The sequence below is a fragment of the Gossypium hirsutum genome, chromosome A11 (genome assembly GCF_007990345.1).
Source record: "Gossypium hirsutum isolate 1008001.06 chromosome A11, Gossypium_hirsutum_v2.1, whole genome shotgun sequence".
NCBI classification, from domain to species: Eukaryota; Viridiplantae; Streptophyta; class Magnoliopsida; order Malvales; family Malvaceae; genus Gossypium; species Gossypium hirsutum.
The window spans coordinates 108990369-108999700 of NC_053434.1; the positions used below are offsets into that span (position 1 = coordinate 108990369).

Sequence of the window (9332 nt, forward strand, 5' to 3'; positions counted from 1 at the left end):
TCGCGATTGTCTTCACATTAGAATAGAAAGGTTTCGACTACACAAAAATAAAAATAAAAGAAAACTAAAATTGAATAGAAAATTGTCTAGGTCTAAAACTACTTACAATCCTGATGACCCTAAAGTGGCAATGGCCTACTTGGTGACCAAGCATCTCGAGATACACTTAGATACCAATAAATAATATATTCTGCTAAATGTAGGGTTCAAATATGGAAATTTCCCAATTATGTCGTCCAAAGAAATCAACCATTTTTTTTCCAAGTGAAGTCGCATCGTCATGATGTGGGAATGCTTTTTGTCCCGACATTGACGTCGTGCAAAGTCTTCCCATTTCCTTATCGCCTCGTCGTGACGAGAGGTAGTTCCTTGTCACAACGTCAGCTGCATTCCAGGCCTTTGGCAACTTCGTTAGCGTATTGGGCTCATTGTCTCATGACCAGGTCATTGTTTCTTGTACTCTTGGACCTCAAATCATATCCTACACACTTAATTAGATCATTAGTAACTCACGAGGCCTAAATCGGCCTTACGAGTCATCGAAATAACAGAAAATGTGTAAAAACATTTGTTTTATTGATATGTTAATCCAAAGCAACTAATATTGAAAATGTAATATTTAATTATAAAAGTACTAGAAAACAAACTCATTAAGTGCAAAAATTACCTAAAATGACTATTATAAGTGACGTTAGGTCATCCGTGACCACATTCCATTTTCATAATCCATACAATGTTAGTGAGAGAATATCATCTATTCATTTTAGTGAGAAATAATTCCACTATTGTGAGTAAATTCACGACATGCATAAATCATGCGCCTAACATACCAATTTTCAGCCCATTACCTTTAGAGCAAAAGTTTCCAGTATATCAAAAAGGACATAAGTTATGCACTTATTGTCATTCACTTACTCAGGATTTAAGTAAATCACATTAGAAATGTCACAAAAAAAATCTAGGACAAATTTATCTTGAGTCTAATCCGTTGTTTTTTCAGTCCAGACAATCACACCTATGTCCTTATTTATACGAGTTAATCCGACTTTGATAGCCATGACAAGTCACCTCCTCAGTAGGACTTATAAAGGATATAATAAAGTCTTAGCATAAGTTATCTTCTCACATTTTAATTCTATCATATAATACAAGTTAATATCAATTAAACCTTCGATGATGAATGAACTAATATTTGGTTATACATTTTACCTTCCTTGCAAAAACCATTTAAGATATCATACAAAGAATATTAAATAATCATGTGAATTTTTTTATTTATTGAAACCATTTAAAAAATTACAATTAGACTATGGCAAAATTATTGCACTAAGGGCACAAATCCTAGCAACATATTTTTTTTTCATTCCTCAATTTATCAATTTAATCCACAAACACTATTGTAGCATTTCTTCTTCTACAACAACAATTGAACTTAGAAAAGAAGTATCAAATTGTCTAAAATAAAATTCTAAAACTTTTAAATCAAAGTATTGATTAGTTTTAAGCCTCAATGTAACAACATTATAGAAACAGTGTCATGCAATACGCACTTCCAAAGATAACACAACTCCAGACTCTAATACATCGACAACAATCAGTCACCACATCTCATTAATCCTTGTTTCTAGCTAGCGCTTGATGGCCTAGCCTATATCTATTATAACACTGAAGAAATAACGGTTAAACTCTCAACTTTCTAATAATTGAACTAGCATGATTTAAGGTCATCTGAGTGAAGTATTACTGTAAACAATGAATTCCTTTTTGGATTTAGGTTGACTCATTTCCAGAGCTTCTGTCAATAAAGTTTTCAACTAATCAAAACTCTGTTGGCACTTAACTGACTAAACAAATTCAATGCTTCACTATAATAACTTCATCATCGACAATACAATTATCAAGAAATTCTTAATAAATCATTTGTATTACAAATTTTTAAATGTTGAGCATACTCTATATCAGTTTTATAATAGATCAATATATAATCCACAAAAAAAACAACGAATACATCGGAATGTGACTGAAAAACCCTATTCATTAAACTCATAAATGTTGCAAGGGCATTAGTTGCCAAAAGGCATCACTTAAAACTTATAGTGTGCTTAATTGGTTCTGAACACTATTTTCGACACATTCATATCTTTATCTCGCAACTAATAATAGCCAGAATGAAGATCTATCTTCGAGAACACTGTAGCACTTTTCAATTGATCAGATAGATCTTCAATACAAGGTAACGAATATTTATTCTTTATTGTAACTTTATTCAACTGTCGGTAAACTGTACACCATCTCATCGACCCATCTTTCTTTTTCACAAAAAAAATAGGTGTGCCCCAAGGTGATGTATTTAGTCGAATAAAACCTCTGTAATTAATTCTTGCAACTGAGCTTTTAATTCTTTTAATTTGGTTAAAGTCATTCTGTACGGAGCAATCGAGATCGGAACAGTCCTTGAGACTAATTCTATAGCAAACTCGACTTCTTTCTTGGGTAGTAAACTCGACAGTTCCTTAAGGAAAACATCTGTAAAATTGTAAACTACTGGTACCTGGTAAACTTTCATTTAAAATACTCGGAAATCCAGAATATAAGTTAAAAACACGTCACAACCTTTTCGGATCAATTTCTGAGTAGACATTGTTGCTCGCACGAGTTGTGGAGAATCCGCAACAAATTCGAGACCTCAGCCATCAGTAGGACATCCAAGATCAGCACCTGGAACCGTATAACCCCTAATGACATGTTATTTGTATCCTAAGTATTCACAAGGTTCGAACGGGACCATTGTACATAACCAAATCCTTTAATTTCATTACATTATACCTTTTTAAACATACTTCTATGAATTGTACATTTTTCAAATTTAACATTCAATTTAATTAACATTATGATTTAATCCATAATACCAAAATATCCAATAACTATCAATCTAAACTATACATAACATAATATTTATTACAATTTTCTTCAAAACATCAATTAATGAATTTAATCGTTATACAAACTTAACTCAACAAAAACAGTTGTAAAAACGAAGCCAACGACTAATCCGACACTTTAACTTTTCCTCGATTTAAATCCGTTTGGTTCGTTTCTTGATCTAAATAATAATTTTCATTCAATTAAACCATTAAAATAACTTAAAATAATTAATTCAACTTATAACCCTTATCAATGAGAAATTATAAAATTACCCCTAAAGTTTTAACTTTTCTATAATTTAATCCCCAAACCCGAAAGTTGCAATTTAACCACTTTTAATTAAAATTCATGCTAGCCTATTTTCCCTTCGTCTTATAACAACTGATATTTTTCCTCATTTCACACAATTTACATTGAATTTTACTATTTCAACAATTTAATCCCTAAACATTAAAATCAGTAAAAATCACTTAACAAAATACTTATTTTTCACCACCAACTTTATTAAACTATCAATTAAAATAAAATAAAAACTTCAAACTCATTCATGTAAGTTCCCTAGACTTTTAACAGTTTTACAAATTAACCTCAAGCTAACTAGATTAAGCTACAATGATCTCAAAAACATAAAAATTATTCAAAACGGATGAAAAATACATACCATGCAGTTGCTACAAGCTTTGGCCGAAGCTTCTAAGGTTGGCTATGGAGTTTTTATTTCGGATGAAGAAAGAAAATGATAAAGATGATAGACTAAATTTCTTTTTATTTTACTTATTACTACTTTATTAATTACATTTTATTTTATTAAAAAAAGTTAACATATATTTGTCGAAACCATCCCTTTTTCGAATTTTACACTTTTAAATTTAATGAAAAAATAGGGGAATCGACTTTTTGGAAAATGAAAATATGGAGTCGCCACCGATCCTTTTGTTTTGGTGCGATCGGATCACCTAAGAATTTGGTTATTTTAATAAAACATTTTTGGTTTACTAAAACAACGATTCTGGTCTATAAAATATGAGAAAACGAGTTCGGGAGTCTGTTACGTATGAGGAAGGATTAGCATCCTCATTACGCCCAAAATTGGTACCAAATCGATTAAATATTGTCCTTATGTCTAAAATTAAAAATGTTTTTGAAATGTGGTTCTTGTTAATAACGTTTGAATGACCCGAGTGGGTTACTAAAAATCTTTTTGTTTCGACGTCCGAAAATCTATAATTTGAAATTAACAAAAAGATGCCCAACTATTTGGTCCAACGAAAAACCGAAACCCAGCATAGTAGGGCACGATTCTTCGAATTTCGGAACATCAAACATTGCCTCACCTTAGAAAATACGAGTGAAATTCCGAAGGGATCTTCGATTGTTTTGAGCAAATGAAAAAGCGCAACCCAACACGATAGGACTTGATTCTCAAATCATCAAACATCACCTTTGTTTTGAAAGGTTTTTAATAAACATGAATGAAAACCTAAAGGAATATTCGATTATTTTGAACAAACGAGAAATCACAACCCAGCACGATAGGGCATGATTCCCGAACTGTCAAACACCGAGTATTACCTTCGTTTGAAAGGATTTTTAGAAGACCTGCGTGAAAATATAGAGGGATATTTGATTATTTTAAACAAACGAGAAGTTGCAACCCAGCACGTTAGGGCACGATTCCATGAATTGCCAAATATCGCACATCGCCTTCGTTTTAAAGAATTTTTTTTAAAAGGCATGAGTGAAATTGTGAAGGGATATTTGATTATTTTGAGCAAACGCGAAATTGCAACCCAACACGTTAGGGTACTATTCCGTGAATTGCCAAATATCGAATCTAGCCTTCGTTTTAAAGATTTTTTTTTTTATAGTTGTGAAACTATTTTAAAAATCATCAATTCGATTTGAAATAAGACGAAACTAATTATAAAATTTGGATTTTATAAAACTACATTTTAAAGATCAAGTGGAAAACGATGAATGGGATAATATGCGTGCGACACTTGGTAAATGAAGACAACGTAATCTTATTTAACCAATCAAGTGAAACAAACAACTAATTTAAAACAACAAAGTTTGCAAGCGTGGGTAAACGACGATTGATATACTAATACATAAGGAGGTGAATCAATGATGTGCAACCAATATACACGATATAATATGAGACAATTTCCACATAATGTACCAAACAAAATAAAACCAATATGATACAAAACAATTAAAGCGGTGATGAATCGATGAACGAATACTACATGCTCGAATTTAAAATAATTTACATGGATAAAAATACTATATAAATAATCATTAAAAATGATTTTGAAGTGAATAGCATGTAAAATAATACATATATCTTAAACTGACAATATACATACAAAAGGAAAGAAAACTTATATAATATACAAAACAATACGGGAATAAATTGAAAACTATTTAATATGAAAAATTGCAAATGAGCAACATATAAAAGGGTTTGAAATGATTTGCACATATATAAAAATAACACTAATAAATAATATTGAAATAAACATTGTGAAAGAAGAGATTTGGAGCAAACAACATACAACAACATTTTTAAAACAAAATATATTTACTTAAAGGTGATAATATACATACAATAATAAAAACCATTAAATCAATATATAATGAAGATATGATAAAATATAAAGGATAAACGATATACATGACAGAATGACAAATCAATATATAATGAAACAATATACACATAAAAACATAAAATAAAATAATTTAATATTAATTTATATAATTTTAAAATAAGTAATATGCATGAAAATTTGAGATAATAAAATAGCTAAAATAAACAGTATACAAGTTCGTAATGCAAATATGGATTTTTTAAAATAAATATCAAAAGAAGAAGATTAGAGTAAGCATATATGAAATACTATACATTAATTTAAATAAGTAATACACATAGATTAAAAAAGAAAAGTAGAAAAAATCATTACAAGAATAATTTCAAAACGAAATGAAATTATTAAAATAAAAGAATAATGGCAAAAATGTTGAATATGTCTTAAAAAAATGAACCATAAGATGAATAAATAAAAAGGACTTAATTAAGAAAGAACTAAAATAAAAGGGACAAATTATAAAAGAAATGAACTATTAAAGTAAAAGGGATCTAATTAAAAATAATTAAAATGAATGGGCTAATTTATAAATAAAATAATCAAAATGAGGACTAAAATGTGAAGCGCACGAAGGCGTAGGAGCCCAAACTGGAAATAATCCAGCTCCCAAAACGCAGTGCTCAGGCATGGATCCATTTGCAAACGAGTGTAAATTATAGGGCCAAATTTAAAGAGTAAATAAAATAAATGGCGCGTGATTGAATGACCGCACAAAAAGGTAAGGACCCAATGCGCAATTAGCCCTTTTAAAACAAAGAGGCGCGGATCCGACCCATCCAATGGGTCAACACGCGGATCCCCCCCCATTTTGGGACGACGTCGTTTCAAGTAAAGGTTTTAAAACCTTATTTCCTTCTTTTCAAATGCAGCCACCCTTTCAACCCTAATTTCAAACCTAAAATCGATTTGCTGAAACCCATTCCAGTGACTGCCAATCCACCATTTTATTTGGTGGCCGACAATGCTCGAGCAGCAACCCGATCCCACCGGCGAACGCGCCAAGCGAGGAAACCTGGTATGCCACTTTATTTTCCCTTTTAAAAAAAAACCTAGATCTAATGTTGTTTAATCAAGAAAGATGAAACCGAATATAAGAAGAACACTTAGTATCATCCGACCCTCGTCCCTATCTCAATATTTTTGAGATATTCGGGACTTCATTGGTATCGTCTCCAATATTTCTTTCTAAAATCGCAAGTAAATGAGAAGAAGAAAAAAAATTAGATAGACTTGAAAATAACCTTTTCTGATTTGTGATTTCTTGTTTTTTTCTTCTTTTTTTTTGTTATAGATGTGTGTTCATCCCCCAAATACAATCGATTTTCTTGGCTTTATAGTCGAAAAGAAAGAGGAAAACAAATCAAAATACAATATGTGATTTCTTTGTTTGTATTTGCTGCTGCGCTTGCCTGTTTCCTTTGCAGGTACGGGTGTGTTGGCATCGTACAAAGGCTGTGCTGGCGCTTGGCGTGAGGAGTACGGAGGCGTGCTGGCGCTTGGGAGGTTGCTGTTGCGGCGCAGGAGAAGGAAAGGAACCCTAGGGTTTCTAAAATTTCTGGGCCATTTGGGCTCGTTTCGGGTATTGGGTCAGTCATTGGGCCATGGGGTTTTAGTTATTGGGTCTAGGTTATGTAGTTGGGTTTGTAACTTGGGACTTGGACTTTATATTTGGTTTTATTTATTTGTTTTTAATTTTGATTTTTTGGTTGTTGGGTCCGGGCAGAATTTGGGCCTTACAATATTTATTTACTCCATTAAGCAAACCGTCCACCATAATATAAATAAAGTCTAATTATCCTTTAAAGCTCTCCATTCAAGCTTTTATAACTATTTAGCACAAATAACCCACTAGCAATTAAATTTTTGTAGCTTTTATGATTTAGTCTTTTTTATTAAATTAACTATCTAAACATTAAAATTTGTGAACCAACTTTCAATATACCTATATAATCACTCCATAAATATTTAATAAAAATATTTACAGAGCGGTTTACAGAAATGAGATCATAATACCTCATTTTTCAAAACCCCTTGACTTTATAGATCAACCACTTGAACTTAACTATTCACCCAAATAACAAAATTGACAAATCAAAATTTAATATAATATTATATTATATCTGACTCACTAATCGAATTTTTGGTCTCGAAATCACTGTTTCTAACACCACTGAAAAATAAGTTGTTACAAACTTGAACTAAAGTATGGTATCTTCAAGCTTTCAACCAATCTTCTCCACTATTCTCAAATTCTTGGATGCTTAAGAGTGGACTCTACCTCAAAGAACTGAACACAAGACAAAAATCAAAAACTTTCAGAGGTGGAAGACAAAATCCATTATGTATCCCAAAATAATAATAATAAATTCAACTTTTAGATTTGAATTATAACAACTATATTATTGCAATTATAGTTACTCCAAATCTAGAATTCAAACTCAAGAAAATTCTAGATTTGAAATATAATAGCTAGATTATTGCAATTATAATTACTCTGAATCTAAAATTCAAACTCAAGAAAAATAGATCTTATTGAATATAAAAAAAGTTACTCAAATAAAATTTTACTAAATTTCGACAAAGTTTTCCTTAGTATATTGTTGTATATAATTTTCAACTACTATTGAGTATTTATATAGGGATATTTGCAAGAGTTTAATTCTCATTTGAAGAAAGGAAGAGTTCAATTCCAATTAGGACTTTCCATGCTACACGGTTGACAACTCTAATGAGGGGATATCCCTACATGTTGCGGTGAACATGCCCTAGTGGGCTAGTTAGGCTGGTTTAATTTTACGAGTCTACATCTCCTCATTTAAATCAAAGACCAAGTCTATATATTTAATTAACTCAATAATTAATTAAATTTTATTCAAAATTAATTAATAATTAAATATATTTATTTCTAATTAAATAATTTACACAACTCAAACTAATTCTATTAAAATCATGAAGATTTTATCATTTTAGAATTTATGTGCAAACTTATTTAATTATCCTAATAGAACTAAACTATAATGACTACATGATTTAAGTTTCACTTTGGACTCAATTATTTAATTTGTTCATCTAATTAAATAATAATCCAAAGAAATTAAATTATTCTTAAGTCATCTCTTACCTTCACAAGAAAACGCATGTATTGCAGATAGTTACTCATGCAATCTATTTCTTATCCATCACTTTTTTATTATGTGTTATAATAGAATCGATAATGGTAATAGAATGATCGGAAAAAAAAAAGAAAAATAATAACACAGATTTTACGTGGAAACCCTTCTAGGAAAAAACCACAGGTAGAAAAGAAGAAAATCACTAATGTTCAAAAACAAATTATACAAGAGGAGTTTCGACTGCATCTATTTAAAGGTTGAAAAAACCCTATTCTAATCAATGTTAAATAGAAGAAGTGCAGTTCTATACGGATTCTACCTGTGTGGCATGGTTCGTACCTTGGAGGCCCCTACACCCCCAGTCGCAACTCCAGTCCAGTTTTATGCTTAATGGGCATAAGGTCGAAGCCCGCCACAAATCTCCTTATTTTGCCACTATATTTATTTCTTCAACAAGTGACAGGATTCGGTCACCTAAACTCTAACATTATGCAATCCAATCAGAGTTATATTGAGCTAGAGGAAGGATTAATTGGACATATATAATTAAAGGTTAAATAATTTGCACTTAAGTTTTGATTATTATCTATTAATTACAAAATTATTTAATCATGAAAATGGTTTAACAAATTGTGGGGATATCTGA

At 30.8% G+C, this 9332-nt stretch overlaps 1 long non-coding RNA gene across 1 annotated transcript; it reads left to right on the forward strand.

Moving 5' to 3' along the window:
- Nucleotides 1-6245: 6245 nt before the first annotated feature.
- On the forward strand, nucleotides 6246-7377 carry LOC107888967 (uncharacterized). Its single transcript, XR_001681585.2, has 2 exons — nucleotides 6246-6588; nucleotides 6998-7377. It is a non-coding gene; the product is annotated as an uncharacterized lncRNA (long non-coding RNA).
- The last annotated feature ends 1955 nt before the right edge of the window (nucleotides 7378-9332 follow it).